The 27,866-nt window shown below is 33.9% G+C and overlaps 1 protein-coding gene across 7 annotated transcripts in view; it reads left to right on the forward strand.

The window, feature by feature from the left end:
- Positions 1–27,866, forward strand: part of LOC141556657 (apoptosis-stimulating of p53 protein 1-like) — a 131,278-nt gene that overhangs the window by 9,390 nt on the left and 94,022 nt on the right. The gene's annotated exons all lie outside the window — the stretch shown is intronic.

A 27,866-nucleotide genomic window follows, 5' to 3' on the forward strand; every position in this document is an offset into this window, starting at 1 on the left:
ACATTTCTAGTACAATATTGAATAGTAGTGGTGGTAATGGGCAACCTTGTTTTATCTTTGATCTTATTGGGAATTTTTCCAGTTTGTCCCCATTACATGATGCTTGCGGATGGTTTTAGATAGATGTTACTGATCATTTTTAAGGGAAACTCCATTTATTCCTATGCTCTCTAGTGTTTTTAAAAAGAGGAATGGGTGTTCTATTTTGTCAAATGCTTTTTCTGCATCAATTGAGACAATATGATTTCTGTTAATTTGGTTTTTGATATGGTCAATTATGCTGATAGTTTTCCTGATATTGAACTTTGTATTGTTGGTATAAATCCTACTTGGTCATAGTGTATAATCCTGATAAGTTGTTGTACTCTCTTTGATTGATATATATAATTTTTTTTTTTTTTAAAGTTTTGGCCCTTCCTAGTTTAGATATCAGCACCATATCTGTAACATAAAAGGAATTTGCTGGAATTTCTTCTATTTTTTCCAAATAGGTTATGTAGTGTTGGAATGAAATTTTCTTTAAATGTTTGGTAAAATTCATTTGTAAATCCATCTGGCCCTGGAGATTTTTTCTTAATAAATTCAGGAATGACATGTTCAATTTCTTTCTTTCTTTTTTTAAAATCAGACTATTTAAGTAATTTATTTCCTCATTTGTTAATTTGGGTAATCTTTATTTTTATAAGTATTCATCCATTTCACTTGAATTCTACCAAACATTTAAATCTGATAAAATACTTCTAAATCTATCTGGCTCTGGAGATTTTTTCTTAGTAAGTTCATGAATGACATGTTCAATTTCTTCTTCTTTTTTTAATTGAATTATTTATTTCCTAATCTGTTAATCTGGGCATTCTATATTTTTATAAGTATTCATCCAGTTAGATTATCAGATTCATAGACAGAGTTGGGCAAAATAGCTCCTAAATTATTATTTTAATTTCCTTTTCATTGGTGGTAAATTTTCCCTTTTCATTTTTAATACTGGTAATTTAGTTTCTTTTTTCCTTTTTCTAATCAAATTAATCAAAGATTTATTTTGTTGGTTTTTTTCTTAAAGTCAACTCTTAGTTTTGTTCAATATTTTTCTTGTTTTTAAATCTTATTAATCTCCTTTGATTTTCAGAGTTTTAAATTTGGTATTTAATTGGGGTTTTAAAATTTATTCTGCTTTTTTAGTTGCGCATGCCCATGATCTTCTCTTTCTCTATTCATGTAAGCATCTAGAAATATAAAATTTATCCTAAGAACTGCTTTGGCTTCATCACCCAAGTTTTGGTATTTTGTCTCATTATTGTCATTCTTTTGGACAAAATTATTGATTGTTTCTATGATTTGTTTTTTCACCCAGTCATGCTTTAGATTATTTACCAATTGCCCCATGCTCTTCATTGAATGTAATTTTTATTGCATCATAATCTAAAAAAGATGCATTTATTATTTATCTCTTTCTGCATTTGATTGTGAGGTTTTTATGCCCTAATACACAGCTAGTTTTTGTGTGTCATGTACTGCTGAGAAAAAGGTATATTCCTTTCTATCTGCATTTAGTTTTCCCCACATGTCAATCATACCTACTTTTTCTAAAATTCTATTCACCTCCTTGTTTATTTTGTGGTTAGATTTATTTAGTTCTGATAGAGGGAAGTTGAGATCCTCCACTAGTATAGTTTTGCTGTTTATTTCTTCTTGCAACTCACCTAACTTCTCTAAGAATTTGGATGTTATAACACTTGGTACATATATTTTTAGTATCGATATTACTTTATTAACTATAGTACCCTTTAAAAGATGTAGTTTTCTTCCTTATCTCCTTTAATTAGATCTATTTTTGTTTTTGCTTAATTTTAAGAACAGGATCGTTATCCCAACTTTTTTTTTTTTTTTTTTCCCTTTTTAAACTTTAGCTGAAGCATAATAGACTCTGCTCCAGCCTTTTACCTTTACTCCAGTGGTCCTTAAACTTTTTAAATAGGGGGCCAGTTCACTGTCCTTCAGACTGTTAGAGGACCGGACTATAGTAAAAACAAAAACTCACACTCTGTCCCCACCCCTCAGCCCATTTGCCATAACCTGGCGGGCCACATAAATGTCCTCAGCAAGCCGCAATTTGAGAACCCCTGCTTTACTCTCTCTATATGTATCTATTTCAGATGTGTTTCTTGTAAACAGCATATTGTAGGATTCTGGCTTTTAATACACTGCTTTCCAATTCCATTTTATATGAGAGTTCATTCCATTCATGCTAATTCTCTATTTTCCACTGTTATGTTTTTTTTTTCCAAGTTATGCTTTTCTCTTTTCTTTCACCCTTTCTCTCCTCACCAGTGTTTTGCTTCTGACCACCACCTTCCTCAGTCTTCCCTTTTCTTTTTTCAGCCCCTTCATTCTTATCTTTTTCCCCTTCTACTTTTCCCTTTCCTTCTATTAACTTTCCCTATCTTTTCCCTTTCTCCCTCCTATCTTACTGAGTGAGTTTTTTTATATAAAACTAAGTATGTATGCTTTTCCTTCTTTGAGCCAAATTTGATGAGATTAAGGTTCATTGTTCATCCCTTTCCCTTCTTTTCCTTAACTATAATATGTCTTTTGTGCTTCTTCATGTGATGTAATTTATTCCTTTTTACCTGCCCCCCTTCCTTTTCTCCTAGTAAAATCCCTTTTCCATCCCTAATTTCTTTTTTATATCATCACATTAAAGTCAATTTATCCTTAAATCCTCTAAATATACCCCTTTTAACAGTTGAGTCAAAGATGCTTGTATCATCACATATAGGAATATAAACATTTTTAACCCTTAAAAAACATAATGGTTTTTTTTTCTCCCTTTTCGAAGATCAAATTTTCTGTTCAGCTTTGTTCTTTTCATCAAAAATGATTGAAAATCTCCTATTTCATTGAATGTTCATCTTTTTCCCTTGAAAAATGATTAATTGTTTGGGTTGGATTCTTGGTTGTAGTCCAGCCTCCTTTGCCTTCTGAAGTATCATATTCCAGGCTCTTCAATCCTTTAAAGTAGAAGCTTCTAAGTTCTAGGTAATCCTGATTGTGGCTCCCTGGTATTTGAATTGTTTCTTTTTGGTTGCTTGCAGAATTTTCTCCTTGATCTGATAATTCTGGAATTTAGCTACAATCATTGTAGTTTTCATTTTCAATCTCTTTCAGGAGTTGATGAGTGCTTTCAATGACTAGTTGTTCTAGGATTTCAGGGCAGTTTTCCTTAATAATTTCCTAAAAGATGTTGTCTGCTCTTTTTTTTCCATCATGGCTTTCAGGTAGTCCAATAATTCATAGATTGTCTCTCCTGGATTTATTTTCCAGGTCAATTGCTTTTCCAGTAAGGTATTTTATGTTTTCTTTTATGTTTTCTTTTTTGTTTTTGGTTTTGTTTAACTGATTATTGAAGTTTCATTAAGTCATTCACTTTCATTTGTTTAATTCTAATTCTTAATGAATTATTTTCTTCATTTAACTTTATTTTCTTGAGTCAATTTATACTTTTAGAGGAGTTGTTGTTTTTTTCTATTTCACCAAATATATTCTTTTTTTTTTTTATAATAACTTTTTATTGACAGAACATATACCTGGGTAATTTTTTACAATATTATCCCTTGTACTCACTTCTGTTCCAACTTTTCCCTTCCCTCCCTCCACCTCTTTCCCTAGATGACAAGCAGTCTTATACATGTTAAATATGTAACAGTATATCTTAGATACGATATATGTGTACAGAACCATACAGTTCTCTTGTTGCACAAATATATATATATATATACATATATATATATTCAGAAGGTAAAAATAACCTGGGAAGAAAAACAAAAATGTAAACAGTTCACACTCATTTCTCAGTGTTCCTTCTCTGGGTGTAGCGGATTCTTTCCATCATTGATCAATTGGAACTGAATTAAATCTTCTCTATGTTGAAGATATCCACTTCCTCATACATCCTCATACAGTATTGTTGTTGAAGTGTATAATGATCTCCTGGTTCTGCTCATATCACTTAGCATTAGTTCATGTAAGTCTCTTCAAGCCTCTCTGTATTCATTCTGCTGGTCATTTCTTACAGAACATTAATATTCCATAACCTTCATATACCATAATTTACCCAACCATTCTCCAATTGATGGGCATCCATTCATTTTCCAGTTTCTAGCCACTACAAAAAGGGCTGCCACAAACATTTTGGCACATACAGGTCCCTTTCCCTTCTTTAGTATCTCTTTGGGATATAAGCCCAGTAGAAACACTGCTGGATCAAAGGGTATGCACAGTTTGATAATTTTTTGGGCATAATTCCAGATTGTTCTCCACAATGGTTGGATTTGTTCACAACTCCACCAGTAATGCATCAATGACCCAGTTTTCCCACATCCCCTCCAATATTCATCATTATTTTTTCTTGTCATTTTAGCCAATCTGACAGGTGTGTAGTGGTATCTCAGAGTTGTCTTAATTTGCATTTCTCTGATCAATAGTGATTTGGAACACTCTTTCATATGAGTGGAAATAGTTTCAATTTCATCATCTGAAAGTTGTTCATATCCTTTGACTATCAATTGGAGAATGGCTTGCTTTCTTATAAATTAGAGTCAATTCTCTGTATATTTTGGGAGGCCTTTATGCGATTCCTTTTTTAAGTTGGCTCTTTTCCCTGACCTTTCATACTTCTGTAGAGCACTCATTTATTTTCCCCATTCTTCCTTTCTCCCTCTTTTTAGATGCCTTTTGAGCTGGGAACTAGTTCATATTTTCCTTTGAGGTTTCATCTGAAAGCATTTTGCTTTTGCTATCCTTCTGGGTTTGGTTCTGGCCTTCCCTCTCTCCATAGTAGCTTTTTATGTTAAGCCCTCATTTTGCCATTTTTTTTTGAGCTCTACTTTTTAGGGCACAGGGAAGATTGTCCTAAGTCTATCCCTGCCTGGGCTGGGGCTGGGCCTGGCGGTGCTGCAGGTTTTCCCTCTTTGCTGGATGGGTCTGACCAAGTCCTTCTTGTTAAGCTGGAGTTTGGAGGCTCACAATTCACTTTTTGTAGTTGCATTGGAAATCCCGTAGCTGGTCTGCTGATCCACTGGTCTCCTGAATAAGGACAAAGTAACCAATGCTGTTGTTTTTTGGCTAAGAACCTTCTGCTATATTCTCCACATCAGGCTTCTCTGCTCTGTGCTATGTTGGGCTGTGTTCATCCCTGCCCAATGAGACAGACCTTTCCTGAAGTCCTTCCAAAATATCTTAAACTGGAAATTATATTCTGAATGTTGTCAGAGGTTTAATCTAGTGTTGATTCTTAGGGAAGCTGGGGAGAGCTCAGGCAATGTTCTACCTGCTCTCTGCAGTGATTTTTCAGTAGCACTTTGCATCTTCAGAATTACAAGATTGAATGTTGTATAAAATAAAATCCAAAAATATTTGAATCAATAGAACAAAATGTTATCTTAAAAGTTTTCTCTATGGCACATCTCCTATACATATGCTTATTTGATTTATATATTTTGTTTCATATAAGTATACAAACCAAAACTATACATCACCATTTTTTATTTGTTGTTCACTCATTTCAGTTGTGTTGACTCTTTGTGACTCCATTTGGCATTTTCTCAGCAAAGATACTGTAGTGTTTTGCCATTTTCTTCTCTAGCTCATTATACACATGAGGAACTAAGTAAGGCAAACAAGATTAAATGACTTGTTCAGAGTCACACAGCTAATGAGTCATCTTGAGGTCAAATTTGAACTTGGGAAGAGGAGTCTTCCTGACTCTGGGGTTGGTGCTCTACTGTGCCACTTAGCTGCCCCAGATTTAATATTCTTCTCATTAAATGTAAGGATATTGCAGTTTCCCAAGTGAGATAGACTGAAATTTGCCTAACAGTCCACACAAGAAAAAACAAAAAAGAATGCCTTTTGTCTAGCTTTTGATATGTAGTTGAATGGGCAGTCTCTTGCTTGAATTATTGTCTTCTTTTCTGTTTCTCATTCTATTTCTCTCTCTCTCTCTCATTTTCTTTCTTTCTCTCTCTCTCTCTCTCTCTCTCTCTCTCTCTCTCTCTCTCTCTCTCTCTCTCTCTCTCTCTCACACACACACACACACACACACACACACACACACACACACACACACAGGATTTTGGATAGGATTTATAATTAAGTGATGAGCTGGACCTATATTTGAATTTGAATTAGAGAGTCAATTGGATTGCTTTTGGGAATATGTGGAGCCCTTTTAATGATCCCAAGCTGTTCCCAGAGAAAGAAATCCATATTTTTAAGGCCAATTGTTTACTGATATGATGTACTATGTTTTAATACTTTATGCTGTGCTTCATGAAACTCCACAACCTGTAAAGTATCAGAATTTTGGATGACTCAAAGGGTCATGGAGAGCCACTTAGTCTGTTTAAATTAATCTGAAGCAATAATATCTTTCTGTGAATAATGATATAATAGCATATGATAGAAAAAGGTGGAAGGCCAGTTATTGCATATTGCATATTACAACTCCAAATCTAAAAGTTTTCTTCCTTACCTACCCCCTTGCTGCACTTTATGAGGGAGGTCTGGTCAGGAGTTTTGGTAATATATGAACAAGAAATATCATAGGATAAGATCTGAATGAATTTTGATATGAATTGTTGAGATCATGGATTGATTATTTACATTATTTGTTTTTGCAGAAACTAATTTGTAATGAATGCATTTTGATATATGTAGAAAATCATTAGTAATTAATGTTTACATGATAATTTAAGCTTTGCAGTGTACTTTTCATGAGTGAAAAATTGCAGAGACAAATTTAGATTCGAAATAAGAAAAAAAGTTTCCTAATGGAGTTATTCCAAAATGGAATAGATTGCTGTTGGAAAGACTACATTTGGAGGTCTTCAAACAAGACTTAGATGATTATTGGTTGAATATGTATGTTTGTGCCACAGTTCCCTTTTATTGTCCTGGCTCAGTTTCTCTAATTGTCCTGACTCAATCTCCCCAAATTGTTCTGCCTCGGTTCCTTATTATTCTGTATCACCTCTGGTGGTACAAAACCACTTCTCTTTCCTAATCATCAGAATATTTGATAAGAATAAAATATCTTATATTTTAGAAAATCAGATGCCTCTCCCCATCCCAATCTATCAGAATATCAGATACCTTTCCCCATCAGACTATCAGATGCCTCTCTCCATCTCCAGTGCCTCTCCCCATTATGTCATTGTTCCTGTTACCCTATAAAGAATCTCTGTACCTACATTTGTTGCTGGATTCTTGGAGATGATCGTCTCATTCAGCCCTGGGACCAAAACCATGGACCCATTTGGTCCCAGTAAATCTCTCCCTTTCAAATAAATTAAAAACTCTCTAATCTCTTATCTTGCCTCAGTTTCTCTGGCATTACATGGTTTGGACTAGATGTCCTCAGAAGTCCCTTCTAACTTTGATATTTTCTGATTTTGAACACTTAGTCAAAACATGCATAACACAAACTAAACTTTTTTTCCCCCTGAGACTTAAGATCTATGTTGAGACATCTGATATTGGAAAGATCCTTGCATAAGCAAAGCTTGGGTCTTGAGTCGTGGGTTGGGTCTACTTCTGACATAGTTTGTCTAGCTATTTGTAATCTAGAGAAAGATTGGGCTTGTTTCCTCATATATAAAATACTGGCTAGATAATCTTTAAGAATCCTAGTTGGTAAAACATTTTCTATAGCCTAGTAGCATAATAGATGAGGATGTTGGACTTGGAGTCAGAAAAGACTAGAATTCACATTTTGTGTCTTGAAATTACTATCTGTGTAAGTGTTGTCAAGTTGCCTAACTTATCTGAATATCAATTTTCTCATCAGTAAAATGGAAATATCTCTGATAGTGTCTACCTTACAGGATTATGACATTCAAATGAAGTAAGGTTTGTAAAGAATTTGCAAACTTCAAAATACTTTTTCTTGCTGCAGCTGCTGCTATTGTAGGATTCTTTTGCTGGGATTCTTATCAGATTAGCCTAGAATGGTATTATAAAAACCAGTAGCCAGACACTAGAATTGGAAATTATATTGCTTTTCCTGGGTTGGGCTGTGATTTGAAGGAAGGAAAGGTATGATGACTCTTTTTTTTTTAAATTACATATATTGGATTTGACATATTTATTTATTTTTATTTTTTCCTGAGGCTGGGATTAAGTGACTTGCCCAGAGTCACACAGCTAGGAAGTGTTAAGTATCTGAGATCACATTTGAACTCAGTTCTTCCTGAATTCAGGGCTGGTGCTCTATCCACTGCGCCACCTAGCTGCCCCTTAAGCTAAATGAAAATCAATCAACAAGCATTCACTAAAGTACTTTCTTTGTGCTTGTACTGAGCTAAATTCTTGGGGATAAAAGAAAACTAAACAAAGTGGTTCCTGCCCCCTGGGAGCTTATGTACTAATGAATACCCAAAACTTTACATACAAGATAAATGGTTGGTAAAAGGGAAAGAATTTGGGAAAATCACTTTGGCGGTTCAGTGGAAGATTTGAAGTAGGCTAAGAGAGACTTGAGGCAAGGAATCCACTTAGAAAGTTCTTGGAATAATCTTGGAATAAAACCAACTTCTATTAGGATTGTGTAAGTAGGGAGAAGGGGACATCTGTGAGAGATGTAGAAAAATAAATTATACCCCCAGGAAATTGTTTTAAATGTCCCAAATGATTCAAAAGAGGAGGTTCAGGAGAGAGATTAGAGCTGGATATATAAACTATAGTAATCATCTGCATAGAGAAGATAATTGAGTATATGAGACTTAATGAGGTCACCCAGTGAGATAGTAAAAAAGAAAGAGAAGAGGCATTAAGATAGATCTTTGAGGGACATTCAGTAGTTAATATGTGCCTGACAGGTGAAAGAATATATAAATGGATCTCTATTTCTTAGTCTTTTAGAATATTAGAGCTAGAAGCAATCTTAGTATCTAGTTCTCTTTAATTTTTACAGATACTGAAATCTAGGGAGAGAGTAACCCAAAGTTATAGAAATGGTAAATTGAACACCTGGTTGAAACTCATTTAACTCTGAATGCTCTTTACAATAAATTTTGTTAGTTATGGCAGAATCAAACAATGTTTCCTGACTTTAAATATAAATCTTATTGATTGACCATTGGTTTTCAGTCGGAGAGTAGCATCTAGGCCAGGTTTCTAAAAGGATAAATTTTTTGTTGTTGTCAGTCATGTTCATTTGCAGTCATGTTCAAATCTTTTGTAAGCCCATTTGAGATTTTCTTGGTAAAAGATAATGGAGTTGTTTGCCATTTCCCTCTCCACAAGATAATAGTGCAAGAAAACATGATTGTTCCATTTTATCTTGTGCTCTAGAGAAGGTTTCTTTGCAACCTAATTGATTACGTTGACAGTGATTAGTCTATTTATATAGTAAATATGCACCATGATTTGTGTTATGATGATGATAAAAAAGTAAGGTCTTCTTTTCTTTTTTCTTTTTTTTTAAAGATCTGGTCTCTGATGAAAAAATCCTGGATGAATTAACATTATGGTCTTGTTTTATACTTCTTTCTTATAATGTTTGGAGAAGATTATTCTAAATTTTTTCAAACAATCATAGGTAGAGTTTGTATATTGCTAATTTGTTGTAAAATTTCATGAATTTACAGGTCATTATTCTGACCTACTCAGAATTTAAAACATTTCAGGTTACACTTAAGCAGTTATATAGCAATGTCTATTTATTGTTTCTGTGGACTCTGTTCTTATCAAACAGCAACACCATCCCTAGAACTAGATGTCAGTCAGCAGCTATGACCTTATACTTGCAATTCAATTTCATATAGAAATATGAGCATATGGAGTGAGACTAGATTGGAACTCATTTAGATTTTTAATTTGAGAGTTGGTAACTTCATTTTCTGAGGGGAAATTATGGTTTGGTGGAAAGAGTGAAGAGAGTGAGAGTAAGAAATTACCAAATTTTGAGTTCTCACTGATAAAACTGTACAATATGATCATCAGCACATTTAAACTCTCTGAACCCATCTTTTTTTTTATGTGTAAAATTTAAATTATAATATTTTGTAGTCCCTGCTAAAAAGGGCTGTCGTGATTTTCAGATGAGATAATTAAAGTGCTTTGCAAGGCTTAAAAATGTTTTAAGTAGCTTAGTTATTTGAAAGTTTAAAATGTCTTTTAAAAATGGAAAAAACTAGGATTTAAAAAAAATTGTTTTATTTTTTCCTGGTCATACATATATTAATTTTTAATATACAATTCTTTATAAATCATGTTGAGAGAGAAAAATAAGAAAAAAAAGGGAAAAAACATGGAAGTGGGGGGAAAAAAAAAGAAAAAAGTGAGCTTAACATATATTGATGTACATTTAATCTCCACTGTAGCGAGCTGTTGTCTCCAGAAGCTGCCGATCGCTCTCTGGGAAGAGATCTGCTGTGTCTACTCAAATCTCTCAGACAGATTCTTCTTCCCGTAGAGAACCGTTGTCTCCAGGCAGTTGCTGTTAACTCTTGTCCTTAGAAGTGACTTCTCTTCCTGCAGAGAGCCCCATCAGGCCTGATGTAATGCAGAGACCTTCTCCTTGAATCTCCTCCAGCTCTTATCCTTCTCCATGTAGACTCACTTTCCAGGCCCACTGTTGCTTTTTATCCTCCTAGAGAATGGGCGTGGGATAATGCAAGGGCTTCTGGGAAGAACCACTTCAGCCAATGAGCTTGCTCCTTCTATCAAGTCAACCTGAGTTCTCACCTTGTAATTGTCCAGAAAACCTGAATTCTCACCTTGTCACTGTCCAGACAACCTGAGTTCTCACTTAGTAATCCTAACACTCCACAGTTCTCTTTCTTGAAGTAGCTGGGATTTTCTATCCAAAGTTTATTGGGATTTCCTTGGATTCCTGGACCACTGAGAAGAACCAAGTCTTTCACAGTTAATCATCGTACAATCTTGCTGTTACTACATACAATGTATTTCTGGTTCTGCTTGTTTCATTCAGCATCAATTCATATAACTCTTTCCAGGATTTTCTAAAATCAGCCTATTCATTATTTTTATAGAACAGTAATATTCCATTATCTCCATATACCACAACTTATTCAGCCATTCCCCAACTGATGGGCATCTACTTATTTACAATTCTTTTCTATCACAAAAAGAGCTGCTATAAACATTTTTGCACATGTGGGTCTTTTCCCCTCTTTTATTATTTCTTTGGGATACACACCCAGTAGTGGCACTGCTGAGTCACAGGATATGCATGGTTTGATACATCTTTGGGCATAGTTCTAAATTGCTCTCCAGAATGGTTGGATCATTTCACAATTCCACCAACAATGTATTAGTGTCCCACTTCCCACAATCCCCTCCAACATTTATCATTATCTTTTCCTGTCATCTTAGCCAATCTGTAGTGGAATTTCAAAGTTGTCTTAATTTGCATTTCTCTGATCAATAGTGATTTAGAGTACTTTTTCATATGACTAGAAATGGTTTCAATTTCTTCATCTGAAAATTGTCTGTTCATATCATTTGACCATTTATCAATTAGGGAATGACTTGTGTTCTTATGAATTTGACACAGTTCTTTATATATTTTAAAATTTTTTCTTTTTTCCCAGCTTTGTATTTCCCTTTTAATCTTGTTTGTCATTTTTTATTTTTTAATGGCAATATGCAATCTTCAGGGTTCCATTTTTATGGGAGTTTGGAGTTTGAAATCACTGGTTTTCATTTTTTAGATGAAGAAGCTGAAAGTCTAAGGGATAAAATGATTTGCCCAGTTCATACAGGAAGTTTGAGACAGCCCTAGTATTCAAAATCAGATTTCTGACCCTAAACCCAACGCTCTTTCTGTTGCTCATTAGCCTGGAAGGAAGATCACAAAGATCCCTTCTAATTCTTTTTTTCTTCACAAAGCATATGCATGGATAATTTTCTGGGATTCTTTTATAAAGCATATTCAACATTTTTAGAATGGAATTTTATATGGAAATGAAAGAATGTTTCTTTTTTTCTTTTTGGTTCTCATTCTTACATCCTAGTTGCACATAGTTTTCAGTAACTATTGAACATTAATGTCAAACTTTCTCTTCCATGTAACTTACCTAATTAGGTGAAACTTAATCCAGCATATCACTCTGCTGTCACAACTGTAGTCTGGCTTGTTTCATTAGAACATCTTATCATGTCTCATGTTCTTAGTGCTTGAATTCAGATGCCAGTTGGCCTGCGAGACATCTATTTAAGTATTTTTCTTTTTGTAGTGAACAGATACTTTTATAGACTATAGGTATCGTCACTCTTGCTTTTCACTTTAGCTTAATCTACTGCACATAGAAAATATTTTTTAAAATGGTGACAAAAAGAATCATAAGCAAGACAAAAGAAAAATCTTGGTTTTTAAGAACTGGACTTAAACAGACAAGGAAGAAACTGGAAAGAATAATTGGCAAAAAGGTAGGAATAGTGTGAAAATTTGCTTTTTCTTGATAAGTATATAAGTACATTAGTTTTGAGGGAAAATACTAAATATAAACTTTCTGTAGAAGCAGACAGATAAACTCCTTAGCTATGGTCAACAAGATGAGGAAAAATACCACACAAGGAAGTTGTTTATCATTTTAAAAAATACTGATGTTTGTTCTGTTTGAATATTTGATGTGTGCTATATTAGGTATAACGTGTAGCCAAGATAATCTCAAAGTGGTGAAGGAGATTTTTATTGGAAAGAGTAGAGACATTTTCTTATTGATGAAATTATGATTTTCTGATAACTAAAGTGCTATAATTTACAATATGGAGTGGAGTATATGTGATTTCCTCCCTCCCCCCTCCCCCCTTACATTGCACTGACTTAAACTTGTATATTGAGACCCTAAGTCCGATGAGGTTTCTTAAAAAGAAAGTATCTTTATAGTGGATAGGTTAAATTTGAATGAATCCCCATCAGAACTTGTAGTTTTGAAGTGTGAGATAATAGAAAACTTACATGACCTCCAGATTTGAAAATGATTATTAGACTGTAGTATAATGTTATAGTGTTTGAGTGTACTTTTTAGAAAAAAAAAAATTGTAGTTCACTCATTTAGTGAGGATCTGTGAGATAACAGATGTAAAGCATTTCACATACCTTAAAAGGTAGCATATAAATACTTGTTACTCTCATGAACTAGAGGTCAAAGCCTCTGAGCCAGGGCAGTCTGGGTTCAAGTCCTGCCTTGGACAAGTTACTTAACCCCTCAGTGCTCTAGGCCAGGAATTGGCAAACTTTTCTGTAATGGGCTAAATAGTATAAATATTTCAACTTTGTGGCTTAAGAGACAAAATCAAGGGCATAACATAGGTACTTATAATAAGAGAAAACAAATTTCCACGAATATTTTGTTAAAGTTAAAAACACAATAATTTGACTTATTTTTTTTATACAAGGCCTACTGAGGATTTTTTTTTTTTTTTTGAATAGGGAGGATATAGGATGTTTTCCTTAATTGAGATTCAAAGCTAGTATTCCCTATCATTAAAATTGATCTGCTAATGATGATCTTAATGGGATTTTGCATATTTGTCTTTTCACATAGATAGGTACTGCCAAATACTGTTAATCAGTCCATGAACACATGATTTTAATTAAGACAAAAAGTTAATAGTCTTAAATAAGTTTTTCTCTGAACACATTTCTTGCTGCAATTAAACACAATTTAATTAACTCACCAACTCAGTAAGTTTTCCTTGAATACTCTAACAAATGCTTTATTCAGAAACTTTGGTTGTAGCCTCATTTTCATTTTTTGTCTTTGTTAAGAAATTCTGTGAGGAGATATCCAATTTTAAATTTTCTAGTGATTTTATTTCTGTTAGTAATATTGTGATAAGTGCTTAATCTGGTAATGTCAACATATATTGTATTCTTTTAACATAGCTATTCTGTCATTGTATAATAAATACAGTGCTTTGCCATCTAATTCAATAACAGGATAATCCATACTCCTATGAAGTACAACATGCAGAGTCTATTTTTCTTGTTTTGATATCATAGGTATACATTTGTAATAATAAAAAAAAAAGGTTATGCAGCTGTATGTGTAGCAAGAGATATAACTACCACTGCAGTTTGTAGTGTGATGAAGAACAACAATATGATTAGAGTGCCATGTACAATCTCATGTCTGCTGTGGTTAGCCCCAGAGAATTCATAGAAAATTACATATTATTTATGATTTCTTTGTGAATTTCATAAAATTTTTGTGTCATGAAATATTATTCTTTTACAAAATTTCTCCCCATCCAACTATTTCATGATGTAAAAATCATTCTTAAGTCATGGGCCATACCAAAACAGGAGCCATCTGTAGTTTGCTGATCTTACTCTAAGCCAAATATTCTTATGTAGTTCATGATGCTATAAGTGAATGTGGGGGGAATCACAAAATTAATGATTTATCAGTAAATGTTTGAATTGTATACCTGATTATATACCTTTATGCCTGGAGTTGTATAAAAATTTCTTGGGCAAAAGTAGATCACGAGCTTTAAGAAGCTCTTCTTTCTAGAGAAGGTGCTAACCTGCATGCATAGGACTTTCCTTACCAGAGAATTCCTTTAATTAGTGAAATTACAGATCAGGGAAAAAAAAATTCAATTATTCATCTGACATCTATTGAATTCCTTGTACCTATATGCAAGACTCTCAGGATACAAAAGACAATGAGAGTAGAGTTGATGAAATATGTGAAATCATCGCAGTGGGTATTTCTCCCTCTAGCTATGTAGACTGGAATATTGCCCACACTTCTTTTATCTTGTGTTCTTCTGGTGGTATCCTTTAGTAATCTTTTACCTAACATGCTGATGAGATGAGGAGAGGAAAGGGATGGTTTCCTCTAGATTTCTTCACCTTGTCTTGGCATATGTACATGGTAAATAGAAAAACAAACATGAAGTAATTTCAGGAGGAATACTAACAACATGGAACAACATGGAAAGAGAAAAGAGTACCTGAGCCAAACCTTAAGGAAGATAAGGATTCTTAGAGGTGGAAATGAGGAAGAGATATGCTTTAAGGATGTGAGACATATAACCTATGAGAATGCACAGAGAAAGGAACCAGTGTTTTTTTTTTTTTTTTTTTTTTTTTAAAGTAATAGTCTTGTTGACTGTATTGTAGATTGCATGAAGAGTGGAAAATATTAAATAAAGCTGGCAACCCTATTGTGGAAAGCCTTAGGTGCCAGGTTGGAGAAGCTTTTATTTTGTCTTTGGAGTAGTAGGATGTTATTTATTTATTTAGTAGACCCGTGCCGTAGGATTTTTTTTTTTTTTTTTGCTAAAAGCTTTTAGATAGTTATAGCTCAAAAGTGTATAAGTATTTACATCTATTTTTTGTTTTGTAGGATTCTAGATTTAGAGGTGGAGGATGAAGGAAAAGAGGGGTGAGTTTGGAATAAAGTATTTTAGGTTAGCTCTGATATTTGATACTTGTATGACAAAGGGCAAGTTAACCTCCCTGGATCTTTGTCATCTGTAGAATGAAATGCTAGACTAGAACAGGGCTTCTTAAACTTGTTCCACTTGCGACCTCTTTTTGATTGAGAAATTTTTAGGCTACCCCAGGTATATAGATATGTGACATAGATATACAAATCAAACATTTACTGATAGCAAATCATAACTTCATGACTCCTATGTTCAATTACCTGACCCCATATAGGGTTGCAATCCACAGTTTAAGAAACTTTGACAGTTTCTTCCAACACTACTAAAGTTATATGGTTCTGTGTTGATAGTTATTATCAGAAACCAACTATATTCTTAGGGGTCACTTCATCCATACTTCATTTTATGTGACACCAAAGGTGAGAAAGGTGAAGGGATTTGGTTGGAGTCATATGATAAACTAGTGGCAGTCTAGTGAGGGACTATCTACAAGCAATTGATCAACCAGGATACATTTCTTAAGGGCTTAAGATGAGCTGGCCCCTGCTCTTAAAGAACTGATTATTATAGGGGAGATAACTATGTACATACAAATACATAAGTGGAAATGAACAATAATCTCAGAGGGAAGACAAACACTTGGAAGGATGAGGAAAGGACCAGAAGGTGGATTTAAGCTGATTTGGAAGGAAGGTGGGAAAGCTTGTCAAGCATGGGATACATCAGAGAGAAAGCTCTGAGTTGGAGCAGCAAAAAGGCAGTGTAGTTGTATAGGAGAGAATGTGGAGATGAGAATATGTAAGAAGAAAGAAAAGGTGGAAAGGGGCCAGGTTATGAAAAGTCTAAAAGTCAGAGCAAAAGATGAAATTTAATATTTCATCTTGGGGTAATAGGGAATCACTGTAGTGTTTATTGAGGAAGAAGGTAACAATTCTACTTTTAGGAAGATCATGTTGGTAATTTAATGGAGAGGTTGAATTTGGATGCGAAAAACTCAAGGCAAGGAGACTAATGAACTAGTAGATTTTTAGAGGCAGTTAGATAGCTTGTTAAAGCAATGAACCTACAGTCAAGAAAATGAGTTCAAATTTAGCCACAGGTAGTATGTATGACACTATGTGTTATACATGTGAATAGTTGTATAGTTGTATGTCACTGAGCAAGTGACTTAACCTTTGCTTCAGTTTTCACTTGGTGATAAATAATATTCTCTTCACAAGATTTTTTAAGGATCAAGTAAATTTATAAAAATGCTTATGCATTTTAAAGCCTAGCACAGAATGGGTGCTTAATAAATTCTTATTCTCTTTCACTTTATTTTAGTAATCAGGGTTAGAGGTGATAAAAGCCCACATCAGAATAGCAGCTTTGTGAGAATATAGGGAAGTAAATAGATTGGCTATATGGAGTTAATTCAAGTGAAGAGATGATCACATTGAAGTTGGGGGCCTGAGAATGGGGGAGGATGGCGGTACCTTTGATAGAAATAGGGATTGTTCAGAAAAGAGGGGGTGGAGTTTGGGGTTGAAAGATAATTAGTTTAATTTTGAACATGTTGAGTTTGAGATGACCATAGGACATGCTGTTCTAGTTGTCCAGTAGGCAGTTGTTGATGTACAACTGGAAGTCCAAAGGGATGTGAGGGCTGGCTATGTAGGTCTGAAAATCATCTGCAAAGAAGTAGTAATTTAATCCTTGGGAAATAATGAGATCTAGAATAAAGATAACAAGAAGAAGAACTAGAGTGGAACTGTGGGGAACATATGTGATGAACTAGAGTAACTTGGAAAAAGATTCAACAAAAGAAAATGAGAGAGAATAGACAGGAGGAGAATCGGAAAAGAAACAGTATCATGAAAACCTAGAAAAAGGTATTCAGCATTTTGGAGAGGGCACTCATTGGTGTATAAAGTCTGACTACATAAAGTTTGTTTCGCCATCCATTCAGTTTCTAGTTTCTTGTAACTATAAAAAAGGCTGCCAGAAAACATTTTGCACATGTGGATCTCTTTCCCTCCTTTAAGATCTCTTTAGGATATAAGCCCAGTAGAAGCACTACTGGATCAAAGGGTATGCACAGTTTGATACATAGTTTTTGAACATAGTTACAAATTATTCTCTAGAATGGTTGGATCAGTTCACAACTCCACCAACAATGTATTAGTGTCCTGGTTTTCCAACATTCCTCATTATCTTTTCCCATCATTTTAGCCAATCTGAGAGATGTGTAGTGGTATCTGAGTTGACTTACTTTTCATTTCTCTGATCAGTAATGATTTAGAGCACCTTTTCGTATGACTAGAAATAGTTTTAATTTCTTCATCTGAAAATTGCCTATTCATATCCTTTGACCATTTATCATGGCTTGATATGGCTTGGATTCTTATAAATTTGAGTCATTTCTCTATATATTTTAGAAATAAGACCAGAAAGGCCTTTTCTCAAAGTACTCACAGTCTAATGGAGAAGACAACACGAAAACATTTAAGTACATACAAAATTTCATATATGCATGTGTGTATATGCACCAACCCTCTATGTCCTTTTGAACATCCTATATTTGTCAAGGACACTACTATTTACCCAGGCCCTTAGCTGTGTGTGTGTGTGTATAAATTGGAAAGAATTATAGAGGGAAAGGATAGATTACCACAGGGATAATGGGAAAGGCTTTTTGTACCCAGTAAGATTTTAGTTTAGACTTGAAGGAAAACAGGAAAGTCAGAATGGAATAATAAGGATGGAAAAAATTCCAGGTATGGGAGACAACTATTAAAAATAAAATGCATGGAATTATAAGATGGAGTGTTGTATTCAAAAAACTGATAGGAGGTCAGTGTCTCATTGAAGTATGTGGAGGTGAATAAGATATTTAAAAAATTGGAAATGTAAGAAGAGACCAAGTTATATAGGACTTAATATATGCAGAACATTTTATATCTGATCCTGAAAGTAATGTGGAGCCACTGGATTTTATTAAAGGAGGAGTGGTGGCAGGACCAATTTGACAGCTTTTTGATGGATAAAACTGTAGTGGAGAGACTCGTGGTAGGGAGACCAAAGTAGTTGGCTATTCAAATAATCCAAGTAAAATTATAATGTCTTGTACCAGGGTGATGTTTGTGTCACAGGAGAGATTACGGAAGTGATGAGCTACTGGAGAAAATGTGATGGAATGTCATCAGGAATGCTTTTAGTAGGGTTTGTCTTGGTAAGAAGGACTGTCTCTTTGTATGAGACGATGCTAAAGGAGGATATAGGGGGAGATAACATTTCAGTTATGTGAAATGAAGAAAAGTAGAGAAGAGGGAGCTCTGGCAAACGGCTTCAGTTTTTTTTCAGTGACATAATGAAGCAAAGGATGGAAATAAGAGAGCCATGAGTGGCTTGAGGAGGCAAAAAAGTGTTTGGGATAGCCACTGTAGTTCATATTATAGCAAATCAATTAGGGAGGTATAAAAAGATTTCTTGTTACAGAGGGACTAGATTGGCTATTTGAAGAAATTCCTCACCAGAAATTTGTTCCCTAAGTGAGGACTAATTTGGCTCGGGAAGATTAGAGAAAAAAAGTCTCAGGCACGGAGGGATTGAGATTTTTATCTGTGGACATAGAACCGACTGACAGACAAAATTGTGGATTTTTTTGAAATGTCAAAGCAATTACTATTCAGTAACTATAGTAAGTGTGCTGCTGAAGTTAAACCAGGACAAGGATGATAATAGATGAGATTTGTTTGACAATATATTCTTTAGATGATGATCAAAGAGTTACCTTTGTTAATAAAATTAATAATAATAATAATAAGCTTCTTTAAAAGTTTAGACATTTTATGTGTATTACCTCATTTGATTTCCACAGCAATCCTGTGAAATAAATATTACAGGAATTATTATACTCATCTGAGTTGAGAGAAAAAGAAGTTAGTAATCTAGGAAATAAAAGCCATTGCAACTTTTTCCTCCTTTCCTCTTCCATGTTGTATAACTTTATTAATAAAGACCCACAAAAAATCAGGACACTGATGCATTGTTGGTAGAGTTGTGAACTGATCCAACTATTCTGAAGAACAATTTGAAACTATGCCCAAAGGGCTATCAAATTGTGCATATCCTTTGATCCAGCAGTGCTTCTACTGGGCCTGTATCCTAAAGAGATCTTAAAGGAGGGAAAGGGACCCACATGTGCAAAAATGTTTGTAGCAGTTTTTTGTGGTAGAAAAGAATTGGAAAATGTGTAGATGCCCATCAGTTGGGGAATGGTTCAATAAATTGTGGTACATGAAGGTAATGGAATATTATTGTTCAATAAAAAATAATGAACAGGCAGATTTGGGAAAGGCTTGGATTTATAGGAACTGATGCAGAATGAAACAGGCAAAAATAGGAATACATTGTATTACGGGAGGAACCTGCTAGTAATCTAATTCTGTCCAGCAAAATAGATCCTTTCATGTGAGAGGATGATAACAATACAAGGAGACTTAGAAGCAGTTGCATTCTCTGAACTTTCTCCTTTTCCCTCTTGTCTCAGATTTATTTCATTCCCAATTCACAAACAATATCTGCATCAGTAAAGGCTGATATGCAATTCTTTCAAGTGTGTTATGATTCACACTGGCTTTTTGAGAAAAGCCCTTGCCCCTTAATGGTACAATCCCCTTTAACTCTTTACAGGCTTTCTGGGTTTCACACTTAGGCATGATCCTTAATATTGTCTACAGTAACAGCAAGATTGTGCAATGATCAGCTATGAAAGACTAGGTTCAATGATCTAAGATATTCCCAATAAACTTTGGATAGAAAACATCATCTGCATCCAGAAAAAAGTATGGAGATTGAATGTAAATCAACACATGCTATTTTCAGTTCTTTTTTTTATTTTCCTATTGTGGTTTTTCCCTTTTGTTCTGATTTTTCTCTCCCAACATGATTCATAAAGAAATGTGTATTTAAAAAATTTAATATAGATGTATAACCAATGTATCAGTATTAGTCTTAAAACTATGAATATGAAAGATTAGTAAACATGAAAAGAAATTGCAAAAAGCATTGTCTGTATTCATCAGTTACCTCTGATCATAGGCTCACTTGTAGTAGTAGTAATGATAATAATAGGGGTAGCTAGGTGGCACAGTGAATAGAACACCAGCCATGAAGTCAGGCTGAATTAAAATCTGACCTCAGACACTTCCTAGCTGTGTGATCCTGGGCAAGTCACTTAACCCCAAGTGCCTCAGCAAAATAATAATAATAACTAATATATAACATTTTAAGACTCACAAAGCTCCTTAGAGTATTATCATATTTGATGCTTAGAAGAATTCTGATGGAATTAAGTTATTTCCCTATTATTCTTTAACCTCAGAATCTTAATCTGTTCCCCTAACACATATAAGGAGAATTGGGTATGAATTTCACTTGTAATCCTGATTTTAGGAGAAAATAATAACTTAAATGAATGAGTTCATTTTGGATCATTTGGATAGTTGTTGTTATTGTTGTTTTGGCTGACTCTTTCCAGTTCTAGGTCTAGCACTCTTTCCACTGCACCACTTAGCTTCCCCTTGTTCAGTTGCATCCAACCTTCCATAACCCCATTGGAGGTTTTTTTGGCAAAGATACTAGAGTGGTTTATGATTTCCTTCTCTAGCTCATTTTACAGATGAGGAAATTGAGGCAAGTAAATGACTTGCCCAGTATTACAGGAGCCACCTGCTAGTAGTTGCTGGGTATCTATTTCTGACCAGCAGAAAAGATTGTGTCATGTGAGAGGACGATAATGATACAAGGAGACTGAGAGGTAGTTGCATTCTTTGACTTCCAACCTTTTTTTTTTTTTTTTTTTTTAAACATCTGATTTGTTTCTTTACCTGTACAGAACAACATACATTTTTTCGCAAGCAACATCTAGGTCAATGAATTTGTTTTATGACCTTCAGACAAATGTCTCTAATTTCTTTAGGTTGTCAGTCTTTCCCTGAGCCTGTCAATTCTATTCAAAGAATAAGATAAAAATTGTAATAACAAAACATTCCTTTAGTTTCTCTAGTGTGCTGTGATCCACAACTGTGGGGGCTTTGGAGAACCAATTTGCTTTTATGGTACAGTCCCCTTTAACCTTTTACAAGTTTTCTGGGTACCACATTTAAGCATGGTTCTCAACAGCCCAGAGTCACACAATAAATATCTGAGGGTGAATTTGAGTTCAAGAAGATGAGTCTTCTTGACTTTAGGCCCTGTACTTCATCCTGGTCACCTGGGTACTATTTTTTTTTTGGGGGGGGAATGCCAAGTAAAATGTTGAAAATTAATAAATATATTAAGGCATCAAAATTTTCATGAGATTATCAGTATGTTGCTATATACTCTTGCCTTTCTAGAAAGGGTAATTTATTAATTTATTGTTAGCTTTCCCCAAATACTTATGGACCCTTTTGGCACTATAGCTTTCAAATTAAGTCGTTTGGGGTATTAAGAAGTATCAGTCCAGCTTATTAACCTGAAATGACTATGTTCTTATGACTTTAAGATCCCACTTAACAGGCTGAATATTTTGGGCCTCATTATCAAAAGAGATTCATCAGGACTGATCCTTTTCCGGGAGGCACTTGGTGTTAACTCAGGTCCTCCCTGTTAGGAATGATCTTCTTTTTCTTCTTTTTCTTTTTTTTTTTTCTTTTTTCTTTCTTTTTCTGAGGCTGGGGTTAAATGACTTGCCCAGGGTCACACAGCAAGGAAGTGTTAAGTGTCTGAGACCAGATTTGAATTTGGGTCCTCCTGAATTCAAGGCTGGTGCTCTGTCCACTGCGCCACCTAGCTGCCCAGGAATGATCTTCAAGTAGATTTTTATTAACAGAGAGGTTGGTCTATTTTATAGCTTTGAAAGTCAATCAGTAGGGTACAGCACAAGTATAACCTCAGAATAGTTGTGTGATCTTGGATGAGTCATTTAACCTCTGCTTGCTTCAGTTTCCTCATTTGAAAATAAGCATAATTATAGCATCCACTTTCTAGGGTTGTTGTAAGGATTAAATAAGATAATATTTGTAAAGTTGTTTGCATACTTCTGAAGAGTTATATAAATGAAGAGCTATTATTATTTGGATCTTAATAGATGCTTGTTGACTTAACTCACCATTTATATAATGCTTTAAAGTTTAAAAAGTATTTTATCTCACTAACATTTTGAAATGTAGTTAGTATGATTATTATTACCATTTTATAGATGAATAAACGAAATGAAAGCAGATGTAATTATAGAGGTATCTGAAAGTCAAACATATCAGAATTCAGTTCTTTCCAGTATGCCTTCAGGTATGAAACCTATTTAAAAAAAAAAAAAAAGCTTTTCAAAAAATGATTGTGGGATATGCATTCATTTCTACCCTTGAAACTACAGAGAATTTACAAATTTGACTAGCTTTCTTTCCTTTGGGACATAGAGTCTGTTGTTTTCTATTTGCCTAGCAAAAAATTTTATGATTTGTATGCTCAGTGCTAACAAAAATATTTCTGTATTGGAAGAAAAGTGGGGAAGGGAGTAGGGGGGTGCAGGTCCACGGATTGTTGAATGAGAAATGGCTTTTATCAGAAAGCCCCTGAGGTTTTTTCAGATTCACTTAGATTCCTAGGAGTGAATTGAGGATAATCTGGGGTTGGAGTGGATTAAAGCAAAATCACCTCACCTAGCTTCCTAGGAATGGATTGAGGATAATCAGGGGTTGGGTTGGATTAAAGCAGAATCAAAAATAAGCATGCCCTGGTTTAAAGACTTTGCCAGCATTTTATCAGTCTCTATGTACTGGGGAATAGAGTGAGGAAGACATATCAGAGAAAGAGAAATCTAGAAATAACCAGAGTAATTTATAATCTATAAGTAGCTACGGAACATCAAATGAATTATATTAATCCAATGTTCTTGCCATTGTTTTATGCTACTTATATAGTTTTTTTTTTTTTTTTTTTTTTTTAAAGATGTTTAGGGGAAGAATCTAGCCATTAAAAATGCTTTTTTTTTTTTTTTAAGTTCAAATGTAAAACTTTATATTTATTAAACTTAATCTTAGAGATTCAGGCCATTATTAATTTTTGGGATTTTTTTAATTAGCCTAATTCTGTCATGGTCCAATTTGTAGGCTATACTTAATTCTGTACCTTGTTCACTACCATCTGTGGTACTAAGGGCATGTTTCATCAGCATTTCACTAGAGACTCCTTTAGGATGGAAATACATTTATGACTACTGTGAGGGATAGAAAGTCCTATCCAAAAATGACTACTCGGAGATTACTCATAGAAAAGCAGAATTATTTATTAGAATCTTGAGAAGTAGACCCCATCCCCATCTGTGAGCCAAATTCACAGCAGGAGAGAGCCACTCCCTTGAAAATGTTCACAGCTTTTATACATTTCAGACAAAGAACCTCCAAAATCCCACCCTCTATAGGTTGTGATTGGTCCCATAAACCTTTATTCCCCTATTTGGTCAGTGGAATGCAGCAGACAAGGTGATTTACAGTCTCTTCGGCCACGTATGTATTCCCAATCTTTTTTTTGGACAATGGAATGCAGCCTAGGCCTTCACATGACTGGGGTCTATAGGTCTGGTTTACGTTAGCTAGCAGTCTCTGATCAATATATGGTTAATCTTTAAGTTCTTTACCATATCTTACTCCACACACTACTTTTTGGGTTTGAAATCAGTCAGCATACACTCTACTGTACTATCTCTATTAGGAATTAACAGACTTTTTACTGGAACCAGATGTACCACTGGTTTTTGTATAACCCAGAAGCTCAGAATGGTTTTTACATTTTTAAATTAAAAATTATTTTTATTTTAAAATGTAAAAACTATTCTTAGGTTGCTGGGTTGTGCAAAAACAAGCCCTGAATTTGGTCCCTTTATCTTACACTTATCCACTTTACCATGGCAAAATCATTAGACACTTAAAATGTCTTGTTGAAGTTTAGGTCTGTGAATGTTCCCTATGTCTTGGTTTAGTAACTGTCAGGAAAGAAAACAAAGTTTGGTATAACTTCTTCTTAATGAGCCCATGCTGGCTGTTAGTGTTCATTTTTTTTTCCTCTTCAAGCCCTTTGATTTGGTGAGAAAGAAATGTACTGGGAAAAGGGGGGAAGGAGAAAAAGTGTGAGGGGAAATAATTTTACATAAAACTGATAGACAAGGAAGTACAGTGGAAAGGAAATAAAAGGTGGTGGGCAGCACTTTTGAACCTCATTCATCAGAATTGGTTCAAAGAAGATCTGCTAGTAATATAAAATTGAATATGAATGGAATGAACTCATCCATAAAATGGAAGTGGATAACAGAATGTATTAGAAACAAGAATCCAACAATATGTTTAGAAAAACAAAACAAAACAACACACACTTGAAATGAGACAGACACAAAGTGAAAATAAAGGGCTGGAGTAGAATCTTTTATGTTTTAAGTGAAGTTAAAAAAAGCAAGGGTAATCTCAGAGAAAGCAAAGACACAAAAGAGGTAAACACGGAAACCATGTATTGCTAAAAAATATTATAGACAAAGAAGTAGTATCAATCCTTAATATATATGCACCAAACTGCATAGCATCCAGATTCTTTAAGCAAATGTTAAATGAATTCCAGGAGGAACTATGCAATAAAATTCTACTCGTGAGAGCCATTAATTTTCTCATCTCAGAGCTAGATAAATCTAATCATAAAGTAAAAAGAAAGAAAGAAGCAAGTTAAGCAAATTAATGAAATTTTAGAAAAAATAGTTATGATAGACTTTTGGAGAAAATTGAATGGGGAATAAAGTGGAATTTACCTTTTTCGCAACTGTACATGGTACCTTTGGAAAATCTGACCATGTAATTAGGGCATAGAAATCTCACAACCAAATGCAGAAAAGAAAAAATATTAATTGCACTCTTTTGAGACCATAATGCAATAAAATTATGTATTTTTTTATTTTAAAATTTTTCCAGTAGTAATATTTTTCAAATACATGAAAAGATAGTTTTAAATATTTATTTTTGTAAGACTTTGTATTCCAAATTTTTTCTTATTTCCTTATTCCTCCACTTCCCAAGACAGCAAGCAATCTGATAGGTTAAATAAGTGCAATTTTTGAAAACATATATTTCCATATTTGTCATGTTCTACAAGAAAAATCAGACCAAAAGGGGGAAAAAAAACTCCCAAGAAACACACAAAAAAGGTGAAAACACTTAATCTACATTCAGTCTCCATAGACTTCTCTGGATATGGATGACATTTTCCATCCCAATATCATTGGTATTGCCTTGAATTACTGCATTATTGAGACGAGCCAAGTCCATAAAAACAAAACAAAACCACACACTTGAAATGGGACACACAGTAAAATAAAGGGCTGGAGCAGAATCTTCATCACATAATCATGTAATTGTGTACTATGTTCTCTTGGTTCTGCTCACTTCGTTCAGCATCAATTCACGTAAGGCTTTCCAGGCTTTTCTGAAATCAGTCTGCTCATCATTTCTTATAGAACAATAATATTTTATTACATTCATATGCCATAACTTATTCATCCATTCCCCATCTTCTGGGCATCTACTCAATTGCCAGTTCCTTACCTCTACAAAAAGCTCAGCTACAAACATTTTTACACATATGGGTCCTTTTACCTCTTTTATCTTCTCTTTAGGATACAGACTCAGTAGTGACACTGATAGATCAAAGGACATACACAATCAAAAATTACATTTATGTATGTTATATATATATTTTTTTTCTTCAGTCATATTTGGGGAACTCTGTACAAGAGTGGTTATGAATCACTTATTCTTCATGGCCTCAGTGTTTCAAACTAGGACCAGCTGGTAAAAATTAGAGTACAACATATTTCATACTTTGCCTTAATTTTTAGGGAGATTTTTTTTATACAATCAGAAAAGTGAAACCATCTTCTCTTGGCGGGGTGGCAGGAAAGGGGAGTTAATTGGATTCCTCATCACTTGTCCTGCCCAAAAAGAGACTGATGATTGTCAGGAATTCTGTAGAAGTTATTACTATTCAGTATAGATGGATTAGAGTGATGCATGATCTTTGAAACTTTTTCCTACTCTGATTATTTATTGTTTCAAAAATTATCTTTAATAAGAGTCTGTGGAAATATTAAAAATTTGATTGGAAACTAAATAATCTAATTTTAAAGGATGAATGGATCAAGAATAAATTATAGAAATAATCAATAACTTTATTAAAGATGATGACTGTACTGAAAAAGCATACCAAAAGTTGTGGAATGCAGCCAAAGCAGTCTTTAGGGGAAATTTTATTTTTAATGCTTATGTTAATAAGAGAGGGCAGATCAGTCAGTTGGGCATGAAACTAACAAAACTAGAAAAAGAATAAATTAAAAATCTCCATCTAAACACCAAAATGGAAATTCTGAAAATCCAATGAAAAATTAATCGAAAGTTAAATAAATAATACCAAACTCAGTCATCTGTTTAGTAAATAAAAACTAGTTTTATGAAAGCTAAAAAATTGGATAAACTATTGGTTAGTTTGATTTTAAAAAATAAAAGAAGAAACCAGATTACTAGTTTTAAAAAGTGAAAAGGGTAAATGCAACACCAAAATGACATTAAAGCAATAGGAATTATTTTGTCCAGTTATATGCCAATAAAACTGATAATCTAAATGAAATGGATTAAAATTTTAAAAAATATTGATTGTCCAGATTAACAGAAGAAAAAAGTAGAATGATTAAGTAATTCTCCCTTGGAAAAATGCCATTAATGATTTATCTAAGAAAAAAGTCTCTAGGACCAGATGGATTTACAGGTAAATTTTACCAAACATTTAAGAAACAACCCTAATACTATGTAAACTATTTGGAAAAAAATATATTAAAAAAAGTCCTAGAAGAATAGGATCAATTAAGAAGTCTAACATTATCTTTCTGAATTGAGGAGCCAGTTGAATTTTAGATAGCCCAGATTTATATTAAATCTAATCATCACATTTTCCTAATCTCTAGTTCTGTTCAATAGCATATGAATATAAAATCAAAAGAAAAAAAAAGTCCTACCAAATTCTTTTTGTGATGGAAATATGATTTTGATATTTAAACCAGGGAAAATAAAAACAGAGAAATTTCATTGTAGGCCAATTTCCCTAATGCATATTGATACAAAAAAAATTTTTACATAAAGTACTAGCAAAGAGATTACAGCAATATATCACAAAGTGAAATCTTATGACCAAGTGGGGTTTGTAGCAGAATGTAGGGCCAGTCCAGTATTAAGAAAAATATAACCATAGTTGATTGTATCAATCACACCCCCCCAAAAAAAAAATCTCATGATTTATATTAATAGGTAGAGAAAAAACTTTTAACAAAATACAACACATACTCCCATACTGCATAGAAATAAAAGAAACCTTTCTTCACAAGCAGT

Source organism: Sminthopsis crassicaudata, chromosome 2 (genome assembly GCF_048593235.1).
Source record: "Sminthopsis crassicaudata isolate SCR6 chromosome 2, ASM4859323v1, whole genome shotgun sequence".
Taxonomy (NCBI): domain Eukaryota; kingdom Metazoa; phylum Chordata; class Mammalia; order Dasyuromorphia; family Dasyuridae; genus Sminthopsis; species Sminthopsis crassicaudata.